This window comes from Sminthopsis crassicaudata, chromosome 4 (assembly GCF_048593235.1).
Source record: "Sminthopsis crassicaudata isolate SCR6 chromosome 4, ASM4859323v1, whole genome shotgun sequence".
NCBI lineage: Eukaryota > Metazoa > Chordata > Mammalia > Dasyuromorphia > Dasyuridae > Sminthopsis > Sminthopsis crassicaudata.
The window spans coordinates 471,604,784-471,618,874 of record NC_133620.1 but is presented as its reverse complement, the minus strand read 5'-3'; positions in this window follow the sequence as shown (position 1 = coordinate 471,618,874).

The following is a 14,091-nucleotide window of genomic DNA, read 5'->3' as shown; positions in this document are numbered from 1 at the left end:
ATTTATAATGGCAAAGCCCTGACCAGGAGAGAATTGGGTAGTGGAAGGTGAGGAACAAATAGATAAAAGGCAGTTTTCAGATTAATGTTCAGGGAATAGTGAAAAACATCAAGCTTGGACTATTCTTGAGGAAGGACAGAATTAGAAAGAAAAGATGTTTTATTCATGGCTCCACACAGAGAAGGGAGGGTCTGGAGCTGGGTTAGATTTGGATGACTGACCAAAGACTTCCCAGAACCAAAGGGATTTTCAATAACATTTAACTGCTAAGCCGGACATAGCTGGGCTTTGTGCAAATATTCTGTATAGCTGCAGGTGTCCATTTGTTTGTTCTGTGCACCCTAATCAAAGGATGCATGGGTTGTATCATTGATACTTTCATTGTGAGAAGAAAATAAGAAATAATAAGAGTAATTCACATTCAATGAGTCCAAGATTTTCCATTTGCTTTCATCACATTCACTGTGTGAGGTTATTTTTCAGATGAGGAAACTGAGTATCAGAGAATGAAGTGACTTGGCCAGGATCATGTGGCTTATATGGGTCAGAGCCAGGACTGGAATTCAGGTATCTCTCATTCCTTCCCATATACTTATATTGCTTATATAAAGAGATTAGAATGTTTATTATGGGAAAGAGTCCCCAGGGGCAAAAGCAGGGTCAAATCAAGGGTTATCATGATAGCATCTCAAATGAGATCATGTGAGTAAAGCACTTAGCATACTGTTGGGCACACAGTAGGTGCTTAATAAATGCTTACTTCATCCAGAGCAGGGAGGTTCAGGAGATACAGTTCACAAAGTCCTTTATATGCCCTTTGTCATTGGATCTTCACAATATCCCTGGGACAATATACCTGGGACAGGTATACAACAGGGATTAGTATCTCCATCTTACAGATGGGAAACTGAAACCCAGAAGTCCTGGCCATGGTCATAGAGTAAGGAAGCAATAGGACAGATCTAACCTAGATCTGCCGGAATCCGTGTCCTTCTCCGCTACCCCTGGACAGTCTCTTCAAACAGGCTCATGGGCTTGTCCTTAAATTCATCTCAACTCCAGTCAGTGCACAGGTGGTGCTCCATCCCTAGAATACCCATCCTTCTTACTTGGCCCTCAGGATCCCTAGTCTCCATCCTGCATGTAGGGATATGAAGATTTAATAAAGTAGTCAGTTAAGCATTTATTAAGCACCTAGTATGTGCCAGGCATACTGAAATCTGGGGGGTATAAAAAAGGCAGAAAAAAATAAATCTCTGTTCTCAAGGAGTATGCAAAAAGTTGACAACATGCAAGCAATTAAATATAATGTCCAGGCCAAATTGGGGATGGTCCACAGAGAAATGCACCTGAATTAGAGAAGATCGGGAAAGATTTCTTGTCGAAATGAGCTTGGGGGAATCCAAACAAGCCAGGAGGGAGAGATGAAGAGCAAGAGCATTCCAGTCAGGGGCACAGCCAAGGCAAGTACCCAGAGTCTAGACAATGGAGAAAGTGTGGCCAAGAGATGCTCACTCTCAGAGACTTGATCAGAAAACATCAAAGACAGAGGGGAACCAGGGACCCAGAGAAAGGGAGAAAAGCTGTTCTGAGAAGAAAAGTCTCCTTGCGTGGACTCCCACCCCATCACCTGGCTTATCTTTGCCCTCCAGAGTGGGCATTCCCTTTTCCATGCCAGTGATTTCTTCCAAAAGAAAATGAGCTCCTTGAAGGCAGGTCCCAGGGCTTTGGTCTTTGTAGCCCTATACTCAATAGGCATCCAGTACATAGAAGGTGTTTAATAAATGCTTAGGATCTACCACATCTCTTCCTTCTTCCACTCTACTCTGGCCAAACTTCTCTCCTTTTGTTTCTCAAAGTCCAAAGACCAAGATTTTCCCGGAAGCTAGGTGATACTATGGTTAGTGTAGGACTTGGGGTCAGGAATATGGGAGTTCAAAGCCTTCCTCAAATACTATCGGTCAAGTCACCTGGACACCCTAATGCTCAGCTTGAAGAATGAAGGGCTTTGACTCAATGGCCTCTCATCTCCATCCAAATCTATCTCCGTTTCCTTATCTGTAATGAAAAGGTCATATTAGATGACTGCCAAGGTTTTTCATGGGAGCAGCAAAATGTTGGCTAAGTGCTTAGAGTTCCAGACCCGAAATCAGGAACAGTCTTCTTCCAGAGTTGAAATTCAGCCTCAGACACTTACTAGTTGTGTCATCCTGGACAAGTCACTTAGGTCTGTTTACTCCTGTTTTTTATCTGTAAAATGAGACACAAGGAAACGGCCAACCACGCCAATGTCTTAGCCAAGAAAATCCCAAATGGGGTCACAGAGAGTTGGAAGTGACTGAAAAATTACTGAACAACAACAGAAAAGGTCCCTCCCGGTTGCAAGTCTGTAATCCTATGCTTGCTCATTATGTCTACACTGGACGTCTGGCTTTATTACACTGTACCTTTTGATTGAGTCGGAGCAGACAGCCAGCTGTGACTCCAATATCAACCAAATTTAAACTCCCTTTTTCCTTCCCACCTGGGCCTCCTCTGGCTTTGATCCTTAAAGACGGGGGACCTTCACAGTTCCCCACTTGCCGCACAGTGTACCCAATTTCCAGGAAGGCAAGGCAGGGAAAAAGTCTTCCCAGACATCTTCAATCACCACAGCTGAGGGAGGGCCTGCCATATAGAGTCCAGCCAGGTTGTGGCCATCTGGACAGCAGCAACTCAGGTGCATTATATTTCTACAAACTTCTCTGGCCTTTAAATGTCCTTCTCTGAAAGAAATTGATTTTTTCCTATAAGCTAAAAACAAATGCGGACCCATTAGTAGATCATAGAAAAGATGCTCTTTGTTTTGCAGGATTTGCCAGTCACCCCAGGGTAGGGGGATCTTTTGGGCTGCCAGAGAAGACTGCACAATGGTCAGACTTCTAATACATGCATGCAGCTAGTCTGCCATCCTAAGGACCCAGAGGAGGTGATTAATGGGCTGACATGCTGATAGATGATAAACATAATAAGGCTAGAAAGAAATTAATGATATTCTGAACCTTCCCTAATGGAACATCACCAGCCTAACAGTGATATCTCTATTGCGATTGTCTTTCTTCAAAACTAACCGCAAGCTGGCTCAGACCTCCTTTCAAAATCAAGCTTGTTTCCCCCCAGGATGATATTAAAATGGAGTTAATTCATGCTCTTTTTTCCTCTACCTCCAGAAACAAAAACCTCTTCTGTTCCATCCAGTGCATCGAAGCTTCCCGGAGGCCCATTGTTCTGGGATTTTTTTTTCCTTTTCCACAAAGAGATTGGGGAAAGGCAGAGCAGCAGCCAAGTGCGAAAGGTCGCCCACTGGCAGAGAGGAGGCCTTCCCTGATGAATAAGAGCACTTTGTGGTTCCAGGATCTCATTTAATCATCAACATCTTCTTCCTAATTATGAAGAGTCTTTAAGAGCCTCTTCCAGGGGCTCTGCCCGTCTGGACCCATAGCGAGAGGCCGAGGTACAAGAGCTATTTGAGACGATGAAGAAGAGACAATGAGGAGCTTTCATAATTCTGATTAGAATCAGACAGGCCATTATTTAAGACAATTCCATTATTTATGAGGCTGTTCATGGTCTAGAACCCAGAGCTTGGGAATCCAATAACCCCTGTCAGCACAGCAGCCCTTGACCTTTGCACAATTGCTTCGAGATTAGTTTTGTTGGGGTAGGGAGGGGGGTTTCCATCTCTAGAATGGGAATTCTCCAACTTTGTCCAATTCATTTATTCTGTAAGTATATATTAATCAAGCATAATCTTACTTGCTGGAGATCCAAAGACAGAAATAAAATAGCCCCTGCCTTCAATAAGCTTACATTTTCTTAGGAGAAACATGTTCTCAAATGAATAGGTAAAAAAATCTAAACACAGACAATTCAAGGTGACAGGAAGTCAATAAGAATGGGAGGGGGAAGTGAAATCATCATGGTACTTGTGTAGTTTTGAATGAAGTTTTGAAGGAAGATGTGAGCTAAAAGAGAGGAGAGAGGGAGTTCCAGGAAGATTGGGAAGATGGGGAACAGCTGGAGAACCATCTTCTGTGAAATGGTCTTCTTGAGGTTATGGAATATTATTGCTCTGTAAGAAATGACCAGCAGGATGAATTCAGAGAGGCTTGGAGAGACTTACATCAACTGATGCTGAGTGAAATGAATAGAACCAGAAGATCGCTGTACACTTCAACAACAATACTGTATGAGGATGTATTCTGATGGAAGTGGAAAATCTTCAACATAAAGAAGATCCAACTCACTTCCAGTTGATCAATGATGGACAGAAACAACTACACCCAGAGAAGGAACACTGGGAATTGAATGTAAATTGTTAGCACTACAGTCTATCTACCCAGGTTACTTATACCTTCGGAAGCTAATACTTAACGTGCAACAAGAAAATGGTATTTGCACACATATATTGTATCTGGGTTATATTGTAACACATGTAAAATGCATGGGATTGCTTGTCATCGGGGGGAGGGTGTGGAAGGAGGGGGGATAATTTGGAAAAATGAATACAAGGGATAATATTATAAAAATTACTCATGCATATATACTGTCATAAAAATTATAATTATAAAATTTAAAAAAATTTAAATAGAAAAAAAACTTTTAGAAAAAGAGAGAGAGAGAGAGAGAGAGAGAGAGAGAGAGAGAGAGAGAGAGAGGGTCTTCTTGGTCCTTAATGTGCAAGTCAACCTTCTGCAATCATCAGAGTCTTTGTTTACATGCCCTAAGATGGATGCTTTAATGTTATATCCTCCTAGAAGAACCGAAGCTACAGGACAGGGACTTTCTCACTTGTCTCAGTGTCCTCAGCTTCTGACTTATACTTGTTAGTTCGGATTGGATAAAGTCGATAGAACAAGGGTCTGGGATCTTGTCCATGTCCAAAAAAAGATAGCATAGGAAATCTCTCTCTCAATCTCTCTCTCTCTCTCTCTCTCTCTCTCTCTCTCTCTCTCTCTCTCTCTCTCTCTCTCTCTCTCTCTCTCTCACACACACACACACACACACACACACACACACATTCCCATTCATCCATTGATCAGACCTGTAAAAAATCTCAGCTATCTGCCTGAGAAAGATTAACTGACTTATTAATAACTGGTCCTGGGCCACTCAAACAGCAAGTATAAAAGTAGAGTATGATCTGATCTCCAAGTAGAACAACACTCTAACCTTGCAGTGGGCTGGACCAATGATTTCACTGAGATAGGGAGCTTCCAAGGGAGGAAAATCTCTCCGCCAATGTCAGTCGATCTCTGAAATCTGATTAAATGAGACATTAGTAAAGCACATTGCAAACCATAAGATTCTGTAAGCACTAGTTCTTATTAATACCATTTAAACTCTGTTTTGGGAGGGGAGTGGTGATGGCAGTGACTTTTTTTTTTCAGAAATATAGGCCTCTTTGTTTTATTTTTTTTTTTAAAACACAACACAAAAATAATACTGGGTGATCCAAAGTAAATATAGGGAAAAGAGACAAAGAGAGAGCAAGACAGAGACAGAGAAGATTCAGAGAGACAAAGACAGAGACAGATAGAAACAGAGACAGAGACACAGAGACAGAGAGAGAATGCTAAGAGTTTCTTATAAATAGTTTTGGGTTTTCTTTAAAAGTAAAGGGAGGGAGAAAATGCCAAGATCATTTTGTTGGGAGGGGGGAAACAACCACTCTGTTGGCTTTTAAGTAAATTCCAAGCCTGGGAAAGTTGGAGCCCGCAATAGCGGAGGGCATTTGTGTGTGCCTCTAGTCACTTGCCATTATCAAAATGAATTCATTGGAACCCCATCCAGTGAAAATATGTTTGCATTTTTCTATCCAAAGAAGAAAATATGAAGGTGACTTAGCATCCTGGGACCAAGTAGAGTCCAGAGACAGCTTCCCAGCCCCAGATTCAGTCTTTCACAGGGTTCTGCCCCAAATCCTGGAGGGATGAACAGCAAAAGAGGAAGCAGCAAATCCCAGAGCATTATGGAAGAAGGTAGGCATCCAGGGTACAAAAGCATTAAGGCACCAAGTTTCCTCTCTAGATTTTCAGAGTGACTATTTAAATAACTTCTAGGATTTCTTGGGGCTTTTGTTCTAGGTTAACAGACTGTATCAAATCTTCAGGGAAGACTTGACATTCAGCATCTTCATGGAGAACCTTTGGTTTCTTGGGCCCTCCATTTTGCATGAGTTCAAAAGTTAATGCCAAGAAGTAGACCAAAGTTAACTAGAAGCTATGGAGACTCAGGGGAAATGCTCCAGAAGACTCTTAGCCCCAACAGTTCCACTCCATCTGCAAACTGGGCTTCTAGAAGGTTCAGGCTATTGAGGTGACTCTTCATGAACATAAAAGACTTCTCAATGTTGAATTTATTGGGGGCAAGGTCAAAGGAATCCACTCATCCCATTGGAATCATCTCACCATCATCTCTGTGGTTGTGGTCTATTGCTCTACAAGACAGTCCTTCCCACTGTTTGGCACTCACAGTATACATATTTTAAGGAATACTGGGAAGCTGGATGAGAGACATGGAAAATGATCCAGAGTCAGAGAGACAAGGACACTCCCCCTCTTGTCTCCCAATCTTACTAGAGCGATGGGCTACAATACAACTTGGGGGAGGGGCGGTAGAAGGGTAGGGTGAGAGATATGCTTCTAAAGTAGCCTTCTTCATCAGGACCAGGACTCAGGGGATTTACAAACATTGGGAGGGAAATCAATGGGGGCTCCAAGGTCCCTGTTTTGTTTCCTTTGTCCCTGTAGCAAAATAATCCCTCATACATATGTATGTATGTATCTAATGTGGATGTCTTTTACCCATAAGGAGAAGGGCACTAGATGACCCCTTCCAGGGGTGCCTTCCAGCTCCAATCTCAGCTTCTCAATTGCCAGAAAACTCCTTAAAATCCATCTGACCCACAATGCAAATGCACGGACCATAGCCTGGGGACGAGGGCAATGGCTCCACAATGACCTTGTGGGGAAGAAGTGCATTTCACGTCCTTGTTGTTTCTATAATGATCTCATTATCTAGACATGGGGAGGAAGCTTTGTGTGGCCTTAGTTTATCCCATCCCAGGAGCCCAGAGTGGTTTCCCATTAAAACAGATTCAGCCTTGATTACAGCCCCATTACATCTTATAATACCCCCAAGACACCACAGCCTGACTTCAGTGCCATGAGGAGCAAGTCGGGGAGTGTTTCCTTGCTTCTTTTAGAGAAACCTTCCAAATGAGCTTTCTACACCTACTGAGGGAGAACTGGGATAAACTCTCCCACCATCATTCCCAGACTTCCCATCGGAGCAAATGGGGAATATTGTGTACATACCCTAGAGGAATGAATGAGGTAACTGAGAGAAAAGGGAAAACTGTTGTCAAAGGGAATCAGTGGAACCAAGAGGGTGGGGGAAGGAGAAGGACCTGTAGAGCTTGCTTAAAGTCAAAGGCTTGGTACTGGAAGGGAACTCAGAGATTATCTCCAACTCCTCCATTCAAAGGTAAGGAACCTAAGGCCCATTGGAAGAAGGGGTTTGTCCAAGATCATGCAGCTAGTTAATAGAGAAATTGAAGTGGAAAATCAGGTCTAGGTCCTGCCCTCAGAAAGATAAGCCTTATCTTGCTTTGCCTGGTGCCTTTGCTATGAAGTCACTGACAGGGATGTGGAAAATGGTCCAGAGTTGGAGAGACAGGGATATCCCCTCTCTCCTGCCCCCCGATCTTTAATGGGCTAAAATAAAACTTGGGAAGGATAGGAGGAGGAGGTGAGAGACATGCTTCAAAATTGCCCTCCTCATCCAGGACTAGGACTCGGGGGATTTACAAAAATTGGGGGGTAATCAATGGGGATTCTGGAGTGCCTTTTGTTTCCTTTTCCTAATAGGAAAAAAAAATCCTTTAAAATAGAAAATGCTTACTTGCAAGCGGAACAGCAATCTGAGTGTGCATAAAATGCAAACATGTCCCAGGTTTCCTGGGTGGAATCTATAAAGCAAGAATAAGAAAATCCCCAAAGTGTACCTGGTCTTTTGTGACTGGCCAAAGCCATGGGTGGTGTCCAAATTAGGCTGAAAGCAGGGGTTTGGAGGTCGAGGGAGCAGCCAAGACACTTGTTTGATTAATTGCCTGGTCAGAGGCTGGAGCCAATGGTCAGTTCATGGGAGAATCCCCATGGAGACTTGGCTACAAGAACCAAGAGATTACAGCACCGCTGCAGAAAAGAATTCACTCCCTAACCACTGTTTTTAGTGGAAACAGCTGCTGCCAAGGAAGTGGGGACAAAGGAGGGGCAAGATGTTACCACTGGAGAATACCCAAGAAGATGGGAGAGGCCAGAGGGGGCTGACCTCGGACCCACATTTCGTTCCAGGCTCACGCAAGTATTTTCTACCACTGGATTGGGGTTCTAAGCATCCTAAGGGCTAAGGAGAGAGGGAAGTGAATTAGCAATAGGAGGCTGGGAATGGGGATGGGGAGACATGAAATAAAAGGGGTATGGAAACTATATCCCACAAAGAGTGGGGAGAGGAGGAAAGAGCAAATGACCAGAATGAAGTTTGCCAAATGCATCTTTTCACCATGACTAGTAACCATCGACATCAATTAGCCCTTTAATGTTTATAAAATGTTCTGTACATATTTGACACCTTGATGAATGGGGGAGGACAAAGCGATGCACAAAGGGAGACAGTTGTCATTCCCTTTGGATATGAGCTCAGTTCTGGCTCAGCATCCTTCCTCCTGCCCTCCCCCCCCAGCCAATTAGGAGATTTCTCATCTCACTGTGCCCATCCTCATTCGTGCCTTGCTAAAGCCGGGCTCCCCAAAGTTTTGTGGGTTTGAAAGGAGAAAGCTATCACCAACCAAGAGCACAAAGCCAGGCAGGTTATAAAGTCTGCACCCGCCCAGGCCATTCTCTCCCCTCACTCCCCTTTATATATGGAAAGCCCTTTGTAAACTTCGGAGTCATACATCAATGTCAGCCATTATTCTTCTCAGGCCCAGGATCCTGTCCTGCTCTCCATGGTGGTCCTATACCTCGGGGACCCCATCAGTGTTTCCTACAGGCCGCTGACTCCAAATCCTCCTTGGTTCTTTAATGTCCACTGGAGAAATCCTGCAAGTTCCCAGTCCCCGAAGGGCCTCAGTGACCCCAGGAGAGTCTAAATCGGCTCGAACTCGCCTCCATTTTCAGTGCCTTTGTAGGTTTCTATTTACACCTGCCTCAGAGAATGGCAGAAGGTGCCACCATCAGCTGCCTGACAAGGTGCTTGTCCTGGGCTGTCAGACGAGGTCAGAGGATGGGAATTCTTCTATGACTGTGATCTACTCTTCAAAGAGACCGGAATCATTAATTGAATACCATGGCTTCCTTTGGTCCAATTTCAACTCTACCATACTCCCTCGTGTCCTCACCTCTGAGCCATCCCTTTGAAGTCACTAACTCTCCTGACTTCAAAGAGTCTTTAGAAGTGAAATAAATAAGAGGTTCTGAAAATGGGGATGTTGGCTTTGTCCCAGTGGGATAAATAAAATAGATGACCACAATATCCAGGCTCTCAGAGCAGCATAGAATAATGTCGGAGAGTGTTCACAGGGACATTCAGACAACCAAACAGACCTTTCAGTTCACTGCCCACAACATTGCCACTTAATGTGCCTTTGCACAGGTTGTCCCCATGGATGAATGTATTTCCTCCTCACTTTTGCCTCTTAGAAGTCCTAGCTTCCTTTAAATCAGCACAGATAACACCTTTTTTTTCAAAATATATGCATAGTTTTCGACATTTATCCTTGCAAAACCTTGTATTCCAAATTTTTCTCCTTCCCTTCCCCCACACTCTCCCCTAGCCAGCAAATAACCCAATATATGTTAAATATGTGCAATTCTCCTATACATATTTCCACAATTATGCTACCCAAGAAAAATCAGATCAAAAAAGGAAAAAAGCAGAAAGAAAGCAAAAAGCAAGCAAACAACAACAAAAAAATGGCCGTCGATCCACATTTGGTCCTCCTTTCTGAAGGCAGATGGCTCACTCTCTCCATAACAATTGGAATTGTCTATTGGACATTGGAATTGTCTGTTGGAATCGGCCTGTTTCACCTCATGTTGAAAAAAAGAGCCACGTAGATGATATCTTCCGTGGGAGATATTTCCTAATTTCCTTTCCTTCTCCTTAAGTGACTAGAGATCTTTCTATTAAGCTTACTTTGTACAAGGTTTCCATTTATTTATATGCAGACATATATCTCCCAGGTAGAATGCAAAGTTCTGGAAAACAGGAACTAATAAGCTTTTAGCTTTATATCCTTGCACCTCATTGGCATTGGTGAAATCTGCCTTCATTTATTGAACTGGATTGAATTGAATTGCAAGAAATCTCCTTTTCATTTGCTATGTGAAATGTACCAGAGGCTTCAGACAACCAGACTTGAGGTTGGACACTAGAATCAATAAGAACTGAATTCGAATCCAGGTTCAGACACTTTAGCTGGGTTTAAAAGAAGCCAAGTGAGCTCAGAATCAGAGATGAAAAGGGGGAGTATTCCAGGCACTGGAGACAAGCAGGAAAAAATGCCCAAAAAAGGGTTGAGGAGGAGGAGAAGATGATATATCACAAGTTGAGCTTGAGTTGGATATTCCTACAAGAAAATTGTTTGAAAATTCAACAGGCAGCTCAATATATAGATCTGGGAGTTATTGGCATGGAAATAATAATAATAAAACTCAGAAGTGATGATGTAGTCAAGTAAAAAGTCTAGAGCAATGATAGAAATGTCTAGAGCAGATCTTTAGGGCACAACCTCAATTAGGAGACAGAATGTGGAAGCTAAGCCAGCAAAAAAGACTTAGAAGGAGCAATGAAATTGTAAGGAAACTAGAATCAAAGACAGAGCAACATCACCAAAAATTAGAAAGAAGAGAATTCAGGAGAAAAGGGTGTTCAACTGGGAATTGAATGTAAACTGTTAGCACTACTGTCTATCTACCCAGGTTACTTACACCTTCGGAATCCAATACTTAACGTGCAACAAGAAAATTGGATTTACACACATATATTGTATCTAGGTTATACTGTAACACATGTAAAATGTATGGGATTGCCTGTCATCTAGGGGAGGGAGTAGAGAGAGGGAGGGGAAAATTTGGAAAAATGAATACAAGGGATAATATTATAAAAATTACTCATGCATATATACTGTCAAAAATTTTTATAATTATAAAATTAATAATAAATGAATGAATGAATGAATGAATGAATGAATGGATGGATGGATGAATAAACAAATAAATAAATAAAAAGAGAAAAGGGTGTTCAGCAATGTCAGGGACTATAGAGAGAACATGATGGATGGAGGCAAAAATGTGAGAACTAATCATTAAGAGATCACTGATGACTGCTAAGAGCAATTTCAGAAAAATCCAGATGGCAAGTGAGAAGAAAAGTGAAGGGACCAAGACTTAATAGCTTTTCAAAGGAATTTGTCTATGAAAGGGTGAAAAGACACAGAATGCTAGCTTCAGAGGATAATGGTAGAGTGAAGGATTTCTCAGGATGAGAAAAATTCACATACATACCCATTAGCTACAAAGAAAGAAACCAGTGGGCAGAAAGTTTGTGAATATTAACAAGAGTCAAGGGGAAGATCAAAGAAGTGGACTTCAGAAGATGCAAGTGGATGGGATCCAACGGGACTGGCCTGTAAGAAAAAGCATTATTGCTTCCTCAGAGACCCGAGTAAAGGAGGAGAGAATTTCAAGGAATTTTGAGATGTTCAGATTCCTCCCTTGCCTCTCCATATTCATTATTTCTTATTACACAGTAATATTCCATAATATTCATGGACTGTAATTTGTTTAGCTATTCCCTGATTGATGGCCATCTGTTTTATTTCTCTCAACAACACAAAGCCTTTATATATTTGGAGTGCTTGGGACCACCTTTAAGGTTTTAGCCATTGATCTCCTTGGGGAATATGCCTAGGAGTGGAAAGTCAGGTTCAAAGAGGATGGGCATTTTTGTCACTTTCATTACATAATTTCAGAGTTCTTTTCCAGAGTGCTCTGACCAAATCACAGCTCTCTAATGGTGTAAGTATATGCTCATTTTTTCAATATTCCTCTGAATATTGCCTATTTCTATTTTTTATCCTTTGTTGGCCAACTTGTTGGATGTAAGGTCCATTATTTTTCAAAGTTAAGACCTTCAAAGCCACAACTGAGCCGTATCTCATCTCCACTCCTTGTATAAAAAAGGGGGGCAGGGAGTAGCTTTATTTTCCTTTGGCAGCTCATAAACTTTGCCACATTGAGGCAAACAATTTTCCTGGTATTCATAACAGGAAGTCTTCCACATCATTTTTGGAATAATTCCTTCATTAGCCTTTGTTGGAAACTTACTCCATATTTTTATTACTGTTTTCATTCAACTAGGCTGTCTATTATTTTTAATTCTTCCAGATGTTTTTAACTGAAATTTCATTTTCTATAGTTATATGATTCCATCGCCATTATAAAAAATGATATTAATGACTCTATCTTTTCCACACTTTGGAGAAATTTCAGTAGGACCCTTCCAAGGCACTTAAAGAATTAACTAATAATTATATCCATTCCTTTCAGGTTGTTTTGCAAATTTGGGGAGGTCTCTAGAGGGCAATATAATGAAACTCCAAATCCATCTTTAATTCAGTTGAATCTGACAACACTAACTAGGCAGTTCCTATGGCCATTAGAAATCCAAGCTAACTATGCTTCTTTGAAGCTTTTCATTAGATTCTTATAGGAGAAAGAGACAGTCTTCCTTCCTTCCTTCCTTCCTTCCTTCCTTCCTTCCTTCCTTCCTTCCTTCCTTCCTTTCTTTCTTTCTTTCTTTCTTTCTTTCTTTCTTTCTTTCTTTCTTTCTTTCTTTCTTTCTTTCTTTCTTTCTTTCTTTCTTTCTTTCTTTCTTTCTTTCTTTCTTTCTTTCTTTCTTTCTTTCTTTCTTTCTTTCTTTCTTTCTTTCTTTCTTTCTTTCTTTCTTGCAGAGTGCATTGTTATCTATAAGACTGGAGAAGCAATTTAATCTCTATCTGCCTCAATTTTCTCAACTGTGGAATGGAGAAAATAATAGCACCTTCCTCCCAGGGCTTTTGTGATGATAAAATGAGATATTTGAACAGTATCTGGCACATAGCTCAATCTCTCTAATAGTTAAACTATTATCTACCATAAAGTTGGATATGAAGATAGAGTACATTCAAGACATGGAGTTTGACCAATGCAAAGGGCTCAGAAAGAACAAGTATAAGGAAGCAACGAATTTCCCGATTTAATTAGTATGTAGTGTGCATGAAATAAGTTTGGAAATAGAGTGAAGCAGGATGTGAAGGGTTTTCAAGACCAAACAGAAGTTGATATTCGATCCTAGAAGCCTAAGGAAACCATTGGAATTATGACATGGTCAGATCATGTGTCAGTTATTTGGAGGACAGAATAGGGAGGAAAGAGACCGGAGGCAATTGGATTGTTTAGAAAAGTCACTTTAGTTTGTGGGTTAATGAGAAGGAGAAAGCACCACCACCTGTTAGAAGCAGCTTTACAGAGGAGAGAGCAAATGATGGGAGTGAAGGAGTCCCAGCAAAACTCCAGGAAACCTGAAGGAGGGAGAGAACATAGTGGAGGGAAGCTGGGCTCTTCTCCAGCCTCAGCTGTGAGCTGCTGAAGCTCCAGCAACTCCCCCAGGTGCATTTAATTCAAGCTCACTCCCAGCTCCAAAGCAGATGGGGAGGCAGCCTGGAATCCTAGGAGGCCAGCATAGTTAAAGCCCTGGCCTTTGGGTTCCATGCCAAAATAACCAACATTTATTGAATCCTGCTACATGCCAGGCTGTGTACTAAACCCAGTGGGATTTCCAACCCTGCCACTAATGACCTCAAAACAAGGCACATCACCTCCAATGGCTCAGTTTCTTTTCTGTAAAACAGGAGTGTGGCCAGGAGTCTCTATTAGCAATGGAGTTACTAGACTATACTAAATGAAGCTAAATTTACTAACTAAATCATCAAGTTGAGAGGGAGAA